A 16,177-nucleotide genomic window follows, 5' to 3' on the forward strand; every position below is an offset into this window, starting at 1 on the left:
TGTAATAAATTCTTATGGCCAAATATGCTGTTTGTAAAATATGCGGTACGCTTTAGATTTATCGCTTTCGTTTGTTATGACTTTTATTTGCTTTAATATTGATGACAAAAAAAATGTTTTATTATTGAGTCACGATTTTTCTCTTGTATAAACATAGTGCTTTACAATCACATTTAGGTTTGATTTGTTTGCAAAACGAAACTAGTCGGAAAATTTCGCGAAAAACTTGAATTTTTCCGAGCAAAAAACTACAAATTTCATATTATTACGAATTTTTCTTATTATTGAAGTGTATAGCTACGTCTAGCCGTCTGAAAAAGTTCCATAATATAAACTTATTTAAGTAGAATTTCATTTAAAGTGCTTTCATATATGTATGTACATAAGATGAATTTTCTTTTTTTTTATTATTTAGCATTGTTCAAGTATATTTGTAAAGACTCACAAGATGATTGCATTATTCCGAATACAGATGGTTCATATTTTGACCTTGTCTTTGATGATGAATGCAACAATGATGTATGCATTGAATTTATAAATGTTTAAAATGTAAAAGAATAATATAATAGCACGTACTTTTTAAAACAATGTTTGAATGAGTGAAAAACAAATTAAATTAAAAATATCTCAGATATTGCTCTAAGCATTTGAGAAGAAAGTTGGTTGTCATAGTAATGAAACTGACAAATATAAATAATTTTAAAAGGCATCATAACATGCTACGAAATTACTGTGCCACTTTTTTCAAGGTTTCAAATAAATCAATATTTCAAAATTTACACGTACAATTAATATTTTATACTTTTCAACTAACATCCTGTATGCTAATTTTACACGGTTCAAAGTGCTAGTTAATCTGTATGATTATTTGGCTATCCGGAGTTTTACTTTATTTTAGAAATTTTCTGGTTTTATTAATATTTTTAAATTGAAAACATTTCTTTGTGATCCAACTTAAGCTTACACTTTACGATTGACTCAAAAACTTACTTAAATCTGATCACAACCGAATTCATTCACTTTAATACAGTCAACTCTCCTATAACACCCTTTACTATCTATTCCGTAAGAAAGCGCAAAAATATGAAAAGAAAAAGAAAACGCAGGATAGAACACTTACCTATATTTTGACTCATTTTTCAATTTTCTTTTATTTTCCTACACCTTTTTGCTAAACCTATCAAGCGCGTTATAAGAGGGTCGATCATACTACATACATACATATGTATATTCAGTGGCAGCTCGTGCATAGGAGCTGCGACGCTGCAGTACCCCCAGAAAAATTACGAAATTGCATTTACAACTTGTGAATATAATCAAAATAATTAGATATATTTATAACATACTTCATTATTGATGATTATGTTAAATATCTAAATACAAGTTGTAAATGTAATTTTTGTAGTACAAAGCACGAGCCGCCACTGCATAGCACAATTTACTCCCACAGACAAAACATTTCAAAGTGCTTTTAAGTTTGAATGCTTCTTTAGAATTCCGACTTGGAGGTGTTTCAAATATCTTGGACTTTTCCAATCAATCTTATACAAACCATAATTAAAATCTGGTGCACCTGATTTGATTTGACTTTCAGAATATCGAAAGGAACCGAATACTTTAAGGGCGAAATCACACAGGAAGGAACGCGGCACATGTTTTTTTTTTAGATAATTTTAAACATGCGAAATAAATGTGGCACGCCCTGCACACACCGTCTCAAAATCACACCCTGGAGTGCTTTCGGTAAAATTTTATCCTTTTACATATTTATCCTTGCTTGAAAGTGATCCATAAAGATGTATCCCATATTTGTAGAAATGTAGGAGAACTCCCACAGTGGGGAGCCAAGCACACGACGTGCCGTTCTTCCCTGTGTGATTTTGCTCTAATTAACTTAAATTACATGTGCACTCCAAAGAGCTCGGTTTTTTTCCAGCAGTGTCTCCTTTGAGATTTTGAGAGTCTGAAAAACGGGAACTGATCAAATGTAGTAGAGTCAGTAACCACTGAGCAAGAAAAAAAATTACCAGAGCAGAGACATCAATCTTTACTAAGTTTGAACCACTGAATTCGAATATGATAATGATCCGATCGCTTACTACTTTCCATCTCGCTTGCACCAACGCTATCTGCGTCACAAATGTGTACGCTCACGGCCACCAACGAAAGCCTTTCTAACGCAATTACCGCTCGAGTTAGTACGTTTAGATAAAACAAATATTGGGATAGAAAATCAATCCTTATAAACGTGGTGAAATAAAAAACTGACCAAATAATAGCATGAAAAATATTTTTGACTTTTAAAATTCGTTAGATAATTAATTATAAGTATTTTAAAGCAATGCAATATCACAATCAATAGGAAAAACATCTGACTATTGATTCCAATACTCATTTTGAACACAGCAATAAACTGTAAAAATTGCGCATTTTTTTAAACGCCCATTTCTCGTAAACGACAGCGAACCAACAAAAATCGTTATCATATTCGAATTTAGTGGGTTAAACTTAGTAAAGATTGATTAGTCTCCGCTCTGGTAATTCAAAAACATGATTTTTTGTTGCTCAGTGTAATCTGTCTTCTATGCACATTCAACTGTCAATACTTTAGATCAAATCCAATTAGTTCTATGTAACTTCTCACATTCTTGTCTGACGCATCGGTGTAGACTATGTATGTGCATAGTTTAGTTAACCTCCGTTTTGTAACAAGACCGAACTTACCCAACACTATTTGTAAAAAAAAATCCAATAAATTTTAATAACCATAACCAAACACCTCCGGGGTCAAAAAGTACGTATGTACATTGGCAAGGAAAAAAAAAGAAAACGAGTAAGATTGGCGACTCGATGCGAAAGTGAATTACTCCACCACTTTCTTTTTCACATGTTGGCATCAGATAAATTGCGAAGAGGATACACAGCGGTTTTTTTGGCAGTGCGAAAATTTAAATGCGATTGCACAAAAGCGCAGCGGAGAAAATTGGGTCGGCGAGAAGCACCCACCTACCGGTTGGACTGGTATCTCTCTTGGGTACTGGGTACCATCTCGAAAAAGAAAGTTTACTGGTTGGGCGGCGACCTTAGGAGATGAACGCGGTTGTGTGTTGTTACGCACCTGCCTCGCCAGTGTCACAACGCGACGTGTGCCACTCGTGACGGTTTTCAGTAGGTCAAGAGTCGGCGCTTTTCGTATGTTACGCAACGAGCGAGACGCAACGTAACGATCCTGTTACGCTGCCTCTGTGCGTACAATTACACTAATGTATCGGTGTGATTGTGATTGGGAGCATGAAGGTTGGGTTCGCGTGCATTTTTGTCGATTATCTGCGGCTGGGGTGCTTCCACACTCGGTTGCGCTTCCACACTCTGTTGCGCTTGCGATGCCTACGTTTATAGTTTACGTTTAAACAAATGTGCAATTAGGAGCTATGGACGTGCACATTCGCTCTATTGTCACGGATATTCCATTAGATCCGTCTTGTTGAAGCGTGTGGAATCTATTGTCGATTTGGGTATCACTTTTGATCCTCAGCTCACCTTTCACAACCATATCAAGAAAGTCGCTGACGTTTCCTTTCGTCGACTTGGATTTGTTTTGAGATATGCAAGATTATTCTCCAATCCTTTGTCTTCTCGCTTGCTTTTCAATTCGCTTGTGAGAAGTAAGCTAGAGTATAATGCGATTGTGTGGAATCCGCATGAAGCAAATTACTCTCTGATGATTGAGAAAGTGCAAAAAGCATTTCTTCGTTTCCTATATAGGAAAGAATATGGGTATTACCCATATCGCTACCCCACTCCTTTCCTTTTGGGCATGCTTGGGTATAATTCCCTTGAACTTCGGAGAAACTTCTCATTAATTCGTTTCGTTCTCCTGCTCTTACGTGGTAATACGTCATGCCCGTTGTTGCTGGAGCAGTTGGGACTTTATGTCCCTAATCACTATGTGCGTGGTAGACATCATCATTTGCTGGCTGTACCTCCTGTCCGCACAGTCCTTTTTCGAATGGCTCCTATTCCAAGAGCTATTCGACTTCTTAATGAAATCGTTGCTGCCGAGACTGAATGTGATATTTTCCACCTTAGTGAGCGTAAATTGTCGGAAATTACTCTAACCCATTTATCTGGTAGTCTGCGCTCATCATTGTTTTCATGATTGATTGTGATTTATGAGTGAAATTTTGATTAACTCTCTTCCATTTGGGCCTTACAGGGATGTTTTGTATTTGTAGTTGTTTCTTACATATTTATTGAAACTGGCTGTACGTGCAAGGCATTCCTTATGCTATATTTTATTTGATATTTTTACTTTATCTGTTATTATTAAATGCTATTTTTTATGTTTATGTATGGATGTATTTATGTTTATGTTTAATTGTTTTTTTTTTTTTTTGTGTTATATTTTTTGACCATTGTGGCGCTTTAGGAATTCCTGTTATGCCACAATGGTCTGTTTAGAAAAAATAAATAAATAGCCCGGCTGGGCCGCGCCTACGGCCTTACTACTTAAATCGGCCGCTCATTAATTTTATCAGCATTTGTATAATATAAATCACTAGCTTAACTCGGCATGCGTTGCAATGCCAGAATAAAGCATGCAATTCCCGTTCCCGTTTCAAGTGATGGTTGGAACTCAACAACGTCTCTTCAACGCCGTATCGTCATAAACCAACTGGTAACGTAGTTACCAACGAACACATTTCCTTGACTACACAATGGCGCTTCAAACTTTCGCGTCGGTAAAATCGTAATTACGAATATTATTATTAAGAGGTTTTTTTCCCATTAAGCTTCCCGGACGTGCATACAACAAATCCTGAAAGTTCTATCGTAATCGGTTGAGTAGTTTAGTGGTTTACGAGATAGACAAACAAATAGACAAACCGACATTCAATTTTATATAGTACATGCGAGTAGTGCAAAATCTCACCTTGTAATAGATATTGTGTTGATAATTTTAATCACAAGAAAATAGACAGAAAACCAATAGGTTTAGTTCTGAACAGGACTAGACGACAAGAGAGACTGGACGGTTTCAAGTTCATTCATAAAAATATATTGTTTTAACTCCCAATCCCATATCTAGGACATTGTTCTTTCGATGAACAACCAATAATCAACGTCCTTGAAGAAATACGTCTGGCAGTCGCAAAGATAATAGAATATAAAATACCTGTGACTATATGCGGACTGAAGCTATACCTGCTATCCCGTTATTTCCCCGAATTATAGTTCGGGTGTGTTACAACTTGCAACAGCAATCCACAAGTATACAACAAGACAAGCCAAATGAATTTAAAAAAGTTCGATTTTTCGTATTTTTTAAGGAATATAATTTTTTCGACTCTCATTTCTTTCGGCCGCCTTTATATTTTGGTCGCCTGTGTGCGTTGCACACATTTGTACATATTGTAGGCGCGACTCTGCACTTAGGTTAAACGAAAAACCAGCAGCGTGGACTAGTAGTTAGCTTTCAAACATAGTGGTAACGGGTTCGAGTCCCCACTGGTTGCTGCTGGTCAGACCTTGGTTTGGGATTCCAAGTCGATCTTTTTCTATCAGAGTTTGCCAATTTTTCTGATTTTCATTGAAACGGTTTCTGAAAATTCGCATCTCTTTTAAAATCTCTCTTACAAATCTTAAGTTCTTCAGCGTCTTGAGGTTCACCAATTTCTATATATGTAATACAATGCTACAAAAATGTATCCATTGATGTCACTGTTGATGATGTCTGTATGAATTCGCATTGTATAAAATGCTTGTATTGTTTGTATTATGTATTGTGTCTGGCGAGTGTACATGTTCGATTGAAATAAAATGTGTATGTTGATAATTTTGATGCGCCTTGTGTCCAAATTAGGACACAAGGCGCGCACGGAGACACAATATGTGTGTGTCTTACTGCATTCAGTTCCGCTTGCATGTCATTTGAATTGCATTTTTATTTGATGACGGTTTTGGTCACATTGTCTTGCGTTTTCCACTCTAGAAAGCGTCTACCTTATAACGGATTCCGATATGATTTCGTATACATCGGTGCAGTTAATTTGTGTCATTTTTGTGCAACGATTTTTAGCTGCATTGTTTAAAATCTATTAGCATGCAATTTTGCGAAATCTTGTTCAAGTTTTACAACATAGGGTTCTTTTTTTATTATTTTGTATGCAGGCTATTCTTCTTACCGCAGTATAAAAATTTCCATTGTCTTCCGAAGAATATTTGTACCTACTTTTTTTAATATTTCTCAAATTTACCATACTATTAAATATGCTATGTAGATTAGTATTTATTAGTATTTGTCAATTTTCTCCAAAATTTAAATAACGATTTTGCCATATATTTTCACATCTCCTAATTCTAGCCTAGAAATCACAGTGGAATGGGTTTCAATCTTGGGAAAAATCATTTTAGGGGATGAATTACTTTTGTAGCTGGTGAAATTTCGGTATCACTTAACTACAAACGGGGCTGTGTGTAAGTACGGGCAGTATGCAATATGAAAGCCACGCATATTAGGCCGACTAGGCAATTCCCTTAAGATATCAACAATTCAATTACAATACATTCAAATCGTTGTCCATATTGTTCACTCGGATTAGTGAAGTTTAGAAACCGGAATCGGCACTAATTTAGGTAGTGGTAGCCAGAGTGGATTGTCATGGTATGGTCAGTCGCGTCGTTCGCTTGCACGGACTCGCCGTCTCAATTCTGTTCCCTTTGCGGTACTGGGGATATTTTATGTAAAGGCTTTCCATAGAAGACAAAATATTTTTTAATTCACTTATCTCTTCAAGCATTTATGGAATTTTCACTAAGAATATTCTGATTTATGTCTATCAAACATCATTCTAAACTGTTTTTTTAATTAAAATAACACATACTTACTCAGAATTTTTTTGAGTTCAAATATGTCAAGGGACTCGGCTCGCGAAACGATTCCTTCGGAACAAATCACGAAGCCTTTAAATCAGCGGTTTCCAAGCTGGGAGGCGCGCCTCCCTGGGGAGGCGCGGACTATTGCCAGGGGAGGCGCCAAAACTTTTTAATAAAAAAATAATTTTCATACCATAATATCTACAAATAAATAAAACTTAATATCGTAGCTTAACAGTAAAAATTCAATGCATGAATGTTTATTTTTATTTTTCTTTCATTTTTATATACACATTTAATTAGCAACTTTTCTCGAAGAAAACCAACATGAAGAGACATGAACTTGCCTATTTGGTTGAAATTTTTCGAAAATTGAGCGGTTTAAATAAAGCAATGCAGGGATCACAAATACATCCACTTGTTCAAAAAGACAAAGTAAAAGCTTTCATTAAAAAGTTGAAGTTATGGAAATCAAATTTACAAAAGAATGAGTTGGATATGTTTTCACTTTCCAAAGATTTCTGGGCCACAGTCAATATTGAAGAAAGTAAAAATCTTTTTACTGACCACTTGGATGGTTTAGTGCTGCATTTTTCCAATTATTTCAAAGACCTTGATTTCTCAAAATTTTTGTGGATACAGAATCCATTTAACTATAATGAATAAGACGAATTCGAGCTGACAACCATAGAAAAAGAAAAATTGATAGAATTATCATGCTATAGCTCACTAAAACAAAAGTTTCAGAATTAAACCATAATTAAATTTTGGATGAATCTTAGTGGATAGTATGAATCTTTGTATTGCAAAGCAATGCAAGTGCTTCTACCGTTTGTAATGTCTTATTTATTCGAAACGGGCTTTTCGGCACTAGCTGCAATGAAAACCAAATATCGAGCCAGGTTAATAGTTGAAAAGGAGTTACGAGTGGCACTCTCCATATTGCCCCCCCCCCAAGATTTGATAAACTTTGTGCCAATAAACAACAACATCCTTCGCACTAAATTTTGATGTGTTAGACGTAGTTAAATTATTAATTTAATATAAAAATAAATAAAGGTGATCGTATAAATTTATGTTATAGCAAAACCTTTTTATTATTCTGTCTATTGTAGTGTTCAGTATTTTTTTAAAATAAAGGTTTATTATTCAAAACGTGTCTATATTATTATATCTATTAAAAAATTAAAGGTAGGGAGGCGCGGAAAAAAATTTTTTTTTTAGGGAGGCGTAGTAGCATAAAGTTTGGAAACCGCTGCTTTAAATGTTACATTCTCGATCGATTGTTCGACAAATCATTCAGAAGATTAAATTTATTAGACAAACAAGATGTCAGTAAGAAAAGCAAGCTGCTTAATATATTTCTGTTAGCACAAAACTTACTCCCTTGTTTTAATAGCAGCGGCATGCCACTGGTATATATGCATGTATCATCGTCATCATCATCTACATATGTACAGTCATTCACCATCCACTGTTGGATGAAGGCCTCTCCAACACGCCTCCACTCGACTTGGTTTTGCATAATTCTCATCCATCTGACCCCACACATTTTCCTTATTTCATCTACACATCTTCGCTGCAGTCATCCTTTTACCCTTTTGCATTCTCTTGGGTACCATTCTAGTACTTCTTTTATCCACCTTTCGTCCCTTCTTCTAGCCAAGTGGCCCGCCTGTTACCATGTCAATCTCTATCCACTAACTTTGTCATACTTGTATATTGCAAATAAAACATCTTTACCGAGCAAAGCCTGGTATTCTCGATACATTATTATTAAATCAGTATCTCAGAATTGGATTACAAAATCAGTTCTCAATCTTATTACACTCTCATCGATGCGATGACTTACAACCCACGACTCTAGCCCTACCATTACGGAACCGTTCATTAAGCATCACGTTAAAACGCAATAACAGTAAATTAGCTGCACAATAAAACCTATTAAAACTAGATTAGATCTTTAGATTAGACATACTACATACGTATAAAAGCGGATAGATTAGATCAATAGATCACACGGATAGAATTGCACGCTCGCCTCACATACAACCGGGTCGCGATTTACGACCTACCATATACTATAATATATATTATGTGTGTAGTTCTAGGTACATGAGTACATGTAATCTAGTAGACAAGTACCGGACACGATTCGGTCACTGGGTACTTAAGCTAGATAGGTAGTATTTATTGTAAGGACGAAGGAAAAGATGGACACTTCGTGCTGCGGAATTGTCAGACCTCTCTAATGGCCGTAGCGATTCTCGGGGCAGATTTCCCGGACAGTGTCGTAACTCAGAGCGAGGCTTTTGTGCTTGGCCGTCGTCACGTTGGCTCCCCTTCTATTTTGCAATTTGGATTTTCCCGCTTTGGAAGGATGTCGATCGAGAAAAGCCGATGGCGTGTGAACGGTTCGTGTTGACTTTGTCTTAATGGTGGGTGATTAGTGCTGTTGTTTTTTTTTTGGTTTTTTGGTGATGAAATGTGAAGTTAAGGATTGGAGTTATGATTATAAATAATAATTATCGTGAAAATAATAATTGGTATGGAAATGGTTATGGCCGTACGATTTGACTTGGGCACGCAACTGTGGATGGATTGATTTGCGTTTAAGTTTTAATTGGGCGGTTTGTAATAAAATTTATGATTAAAAATCTGAATTAATCTAAAGATTAATGTATGATTTCTTTTATAAAATTTTGTTTGACGTAATTAATTCGGTTACTATTGAAAAAAAAATGGTTTGAATGTGAGCAAATTTTATATTACGCACTTAATTGCTTTCATGCAATTTAAAAAAAAAATTGTACAGTAATTTTCAATATTTTGCATATTTTTATTAATGTTAATTTTCAGCATGCCCTTCGATGAAAAAATTAACTCTATATGTCATCCCCCATATTTTTGTAAAAATAAAATTGATTTTAAGCATTTATACATGTATTTTTTTTTTGGGAATTATAATTATTTTTTTATAGAAAAACCATTTTTATTTAATATATACATATATACATTATAGTTTCATATATATATTGTTAATAATTTAAATAAAATATATATATATATATATATATATATATATATATATATATATATATATATATATATATATATATATATATATATATATATATACATATGTATAATAAAAATAAAATTAATAATGAAAAAAATACTTTCGAGTTCTATTCATACATTGATACAGTTGAGTTTAAACAAGTATTAATCGTTGTTTTCATTTTAAATTTTAATAAAATAAATACTAAGATTGTATTGTAATAAAATTATATCATGTACTAGTGGTTTTACCCGGCTTCGCTCGGTATTTGTAATATAAACCGCTTAAAAATGGCTAATTTAATAGTAAACATTAATTTGTTTTTTTATTAAATTTATTTGAATCCAATCATAAATTACACACGCCAATCCGAAAATACAGATATAAGGCACTGGAATTGAAAAAATAATCCTGATTCGGAACTCTTCCAGTTCGGAATGCGGAACTGAAACAGATATTAGAAATGTAAAAGGAATCTGGAATCGGAAATTAAAAATGTATCCAGATCCGGAACTTAAAAAGGAATCGGGAACCGGAAATGAAAAAGGAATCCGGAAACGGAACTGAAAAAGGAATCCGGAACTGGAACTGAAAAGAGAATCCGGAACCAGAAATGATAAAAAAATCCAGAATCGAAAATTAAAAAGGCATCCTGATCCGAAAATGAAAATATATTTCGGAACCCGAACTGAAAAAGGAATCGAAATCGAAAACTGAATCAAAATTAACATCGCAAACCTTACATACAAAGTCTCTTTCGAAATTATATATTACTAGTGTTTTTACCCGGCTTCGCTCGGTATTTGTAATATAAACCGCTTAAACATGGCATATCTAATAGTAAACATTTTATTTAAATTTATTTGAATATTCATTCATTTTTTTTATTAAATTGAACGTCACGAAATCTACGGCCCAAACAAACATACATACATACAAAATCTCTTTCGAAATTATGTATATATTAGATAGACGTATTAAAAAATAATAAATAATATAAATGATAGTTCTGAATGTATTGAAATACTTCACGGAATTTTTTTCGGTCTATTGTCTATACGAATACTGGTACTGCTTTCTTTTAAAGTTTCTACGTAACATGAGATTAATTCGAAATTAATGCGAATCGAATCCAAACATGCCTTTAAATCACACCTGATGATTTTACGCACGGGAATTCAAATTAAATTTATAGTATTGTATAAGATCATCTTCCGCTTTTGTCAATCGGTTGACCTGCATCCGACGAGCACAGTGGGTCAAATTTTTGTCGCCCAACCAGCGAGTTTCCTACCGTTTTTCCGGATTTGAAAATCGAAAAAAGGTCAAAAGTTCAAATTTCTAGTAATTATAATAATATTCGTTTAGTATTATTCAACTGCGCCGCATCGAATGATAATGAAAGTTTCCTATACTAACGCATTTTACGTAACTGCTTGTGTATTGTATTTAAAATCGGAAAAAAAAATTCACTACGTATTGTTGTGCCGTTTTTTTTACGATTATTTATTTATCGTCATCAACATCGTCGTATAAAACCGCAAAATATTTTTCTTTCATTGGAAATGTTACGAAATGCAATGCGGTAACTTTTAGGAGTACTAGTATGTCGCACTTTTGCTCGTATGCGGTAAAAAATACATGTGTACGAACATTTTAAAACTTTCGTCGTTCAATTTAAATTGGGACATGGAAATGAAAATGTGACGCTTCTTCTATTATAAAAGTTTCGTAGTTTCAATATTTGATGGAGGCTTGTAAATTGAATTGAAAATAAACTTTGACATGAACTACGTATGTACTTAATAGTTTCATCAAACTTGAATTCAAACATTTATTTGATTTGAAGAAAAAACTATTGAAATCATCAACAAATATAGAATAAAACCAACGATCATTTTTTGTAAGCTTTCTTCTTAAGAATAAAAATGCTTATCCACAGGCGGTTCGGTGTTTCAACATTTGTATTAGGTTTTCTGTATTATAAAGAAAAAAAAAGCACGAAATCGTCAATGATTAGTTCTACCAATTTAAAGTAACCTTCTTCTATCTTCTTACTCAAAATTAGTTTCAATATTTTTATTAGTCTTTGCCAGAAAAGCCTATATATTCTGCTACTATTAGAACCTGCTCAGTTTGAGTTCTTTATTACTTTCAATCTTGAAAATCTTCAATTATCTCTTCGGTAACTTTTCTTCAGGCATTCTTAGAATGAGTCAAAAGAGATCTATCTTGTAGTTAATATATAGTCGATTAATCGTCCATTATTTCACATACACTTATTTAGAAACGAAGCACAATACTTATACTATCAGATTGCATACTTGAATTATCATCGGTCTAATCTGAGTCCAAAAATAGCAATTGAAATCGGAATTTGGAAAGTCGTTCGTTTGTCATCATAGGTAGGCATTGTATTGCGTTCGAATTTAGAGCCAATTCAAAATACTTGCTTTTGAACGTCATTTTGACGTCAATTTACCGCACAGTGTCACAAAATACGACGTCGAAATTTAAATTCACTTTCACTCTCGCCGAGAATTTCACCTATAAATCGCCTGGGTCATATTAGAACTGGTTGATTGGATTCCGCTGTATGATTTACGCGTCACGATTTTGATAGCTTTATATTTCTATATTATTTTTTTTTATTCGTGTGTGTGCTGTTTGGTTTTTTATCCGACCAAAAATGTGCCGTATGGCCTTTACGACTTAACGAGTGTCAAGAGGGGGTGTGTTTTTTATATCTTTCGAAATGTATGCCATTTTTAAACCGATCGTAAACAATGGAAAGTATTGTTAATTATCGTCAGGTGACATTTTCAGAAGACACTTAGGTTTTTATTGTTTCATTTTTTTTATGTTTGGGACAATTAATTTTTTCGTTATATGTAAATTTTTAAGTAATTATGTGCATAAAATGCATTTATGATAGGTCGTAAATGCGTGAGATCCTGTTGAGAAAAATACGATAAAAACATATTGATTTATAACCGAAGTATGACTCAAGTGTTGAAAATCCAACCGATCGTAAATTCATAAAAATGTATTGCATTTGATAAAGTGGACCAAGTCTAATGTGGAACCTGTTTTTGTAAATAATAAAATAAACGAAAAGGATTCCAATGACGTACAAATTTATATGCGTAAATTTTAAATGAAAAACAAGCATAAAACATAATACTTTATTAAGGGTATTGGGGATTTTTTTTTTGTAAAATAAAAATTTAAAAGGATTCCATTCGAATATGTATACTTGGAATGATATGTGATATGCTAGGGATCCTATTTGTCTTTTTGCAATTATAAGTCAGTATTTGCCAATTTATTCCACAGAGAAACCTACGAAGGTGACTTTTTTGTCATGTCTCAAAAGTTTCGTTTCGTGTCGTTTTTGTTATAAAAAATTTATAAGATTCGTATTAATTTAGTGGAATAGACTTTTGGAACAACTTTTTGAATATAATTGGATCTTTGTTTATTTTTATTTTCAATCTAATTAATAAGTTACATAAAACGGAAGGGATATATGTATGTATATGTGTTTTTTTTACATGGACATTTCAAAAAATAAATTTTATTATTATCATAAAACATTGGCTATGCCGCCTCTCCTAAGTATTATTAAATAAAATAAAATAAAATAATGCAGGAATAAATACAATATGAGTGTCGATACAATATGCAAATTGAACAATATCTGAAACCGTATCGACAATAGCCTCTTGTACAATAGTTGAGTTCATGTATCAATTCCTTTCCAAAACCACTCGTTGCAATATCAACGGGCACAACACTAGTACTGTATAAAATTTATAAAATATTATAATATGTTATATTTCACTAAGATATCGTAAAGATTTTTCCTATTTTATACACAAGATACAGTACATACATAATATACTAACTCTCAGTTACAACTTTCTAAGATTTAAATACATATGATACGCTAGGGGCGTTCAGTTGCAACCATATATACTCTAATTGCAACTAATAAGTAAGTAATGTTCCAATCTATTTATTGTAACATGATAGATTAAATGTGGTAAATTTTTTTCCTAAAATTTAATACATACGAACAAGCTTTCAATAATGAAATTCGTTAAATGCGTATTTAATTTATTTAGAATGGCATATTTTACGCTAGGGGCGATTCAATTGTAACCATACATAATCTAATCAAGTTGATTTATTTACCACAAAAAACCAAACATAAATTTTCAAATGAAAATTTTTATATTTTTATAAAAGTACCCCCTACGGGTTTTTGTATTTATTTTATTTTGAATCACAAAGTTTATGGATTTAACTGAATTTTTATGTGCTCAGAAAAGCGTATGATAGAGCTACGGGCGACTCATATTGCAATTGCAATTCGAAACAATTTATTTAAAATAATACATAAAATTGATCTTATTTAAATAAAGTGACACATTGTCCATATATAGTAGATAAATAGTTTCCTATCTGCACTTAAACATTAATCAATTGTATCTAATGCAAATAATAATGTAATCGACCGCTTAATAGAATCATAATTAATAACTCTGTCAGCGGCTAGATTGTCGTTGTGATTTAATAAAAATTTTCAATTAATAAAACGTGATCTTTCAATACGTGCTTACAATTATTCAAATCGTGATGATATTATGTATAATAATAGATTGTGCTATATTTTTTGAATTGATTTATTTTTAAGGCTCGATATCTAGAGGACATCTTTTAAAAACACACACACACGACCGGTCAAAAGTACGTTAACATTTTATACAGGTATGCGTTGAAAGTCACGAACGGATCGTTAGCACTGTGAGATTTCATCTGCGAATTGTTTCGTACTAATAAATAATGCAACCGGTGCACTTTGTGCAACAGTGCGTCGCATTTTAGACAAGGAGAGATATATGCAGTACACAGTCAATTTACATACTACAGTACAGTGTAGTAGGTTTCGACACTTAACCCACATGTGGCTATAAATGGCTATCAATTTGATATATGTACATTATAATGTGTGATTTAACGGATATGCTAAAGTGTTTCTCAAATAAAATACGTATTTTATGAATGAATATTGGAAATCTTTATTGTATTTGAAAGTTTTGTTTATACATGACGACCACAGTTTCAATTTCGAAAACAATAAAGTGATTTTTTGATGACTTGTATGGGATGTGACGTCGTCTTATTGAAACCAAAGCTGTTTTAACCTTCGAAGGACGGAGCGTCGAGATCGAACGAGTGTCCCAAACCGGGGTCGAGTAAGACCCCAGTATTTTTAAATCAAAATACAGCTTTTCTCAATACAAATGGGTTCAATATATATCTTATTAATCATTTTATACATCAACATAAAAAAGTTTTAGTTCTATAGCATGTTTTTGACTATTTTTGTATTAAAAAATAACGACAACCATCGACATAGGTAAGGCCAACAGGCGACTGCATGACTCAATAGCCAAGCGCCAAAAGCGACGAAAAAAATAGCTTACGAAAATATAGCTGTCTCTTTCTCTCGCATTGATTCATCGATCAACAAGAATATGCAAGCGAACAGTCAAAAACATAACTTACCTATCGCTACCGCCTTTAAAACATACTTTGGAACGTAGAAATGTATAAATGTATTTTTTTACGATGTACCCCTTTTCTAAATCATAAAAAAGTTCTATAAAAATAAATTTCTTGTAGTTCATTCTAGGAATACAAGAAATATATGGTGTATAGCTTTGAAAAGCCACATGGTTATTACGAAAAACGTAAAAATTGGGGCACTTGCATACCTCACTTTGGTGAGAGAGGGTTAAAGCACTTAATCACCGCGCGATTGTAGAAACCGATTCAATTATTTTATTATAAATATGTGTTTAGTGCCAATCCTTGACACTACCTCTTGAATATATCACAAACTAACGAAAAATATTGAATTTTTATTTCAATTTCATTAGTATCACAGGATATTTTTAGATGTCAGTTTGAAGAAACCAAAATTAATTTCGGTCATAGCCCTAAATACGAAGGAGCGCGCACCGGTGGTCTTGTGGCGATGAAGTGGTTAATATATATTTCATTCAATTTAGGTCTGTAAACGAATTTGTGATGGTAAAATCAAACTTTCAAATACAACAAAGACGTCAAATGTCCATGAATAAAATATGTATTTTATTTTAAAAAAAAATCCAGTTTGTTGTATTTGATTTACAGTTGTCGCTGTAAGCTATGTATTTCAGTCTGAAAAAT

The 16,177-nt window shown here is 33.1% G+C and overlaps 1 protein-coding gene across 3 annotated transcripts in view; it reads left to right on the forward strand.

Annotated features, from left to right (window-relative positions):
• tfc (Brevican core protein triforce) overlaps positions 1-16,177 on the forward strand; it is a 117,920-nt gene that overhangs the window by 535 nt on the left and 101,208 nt on the right. The gene's annotated exons all lie outside the window — the stretch shown is intronic.

The sequence above is a fragment of the Arctopsyche grandis genome, chromosome 7 (assembly GCF_051622035.1).
Source record: "Arctopsyche grandis isolate Sample6627 chromosome 7, ASM5162203v2, whole genome shotgun sequence".
Classification (NCBI taxonomy): domain Eukaryota; kingdom Metazoa; phylum Arthropoda; class Insecta; order Trichoptera; family Hydropsychidae; genus Arctopsyche; species Arctopsyche grandis.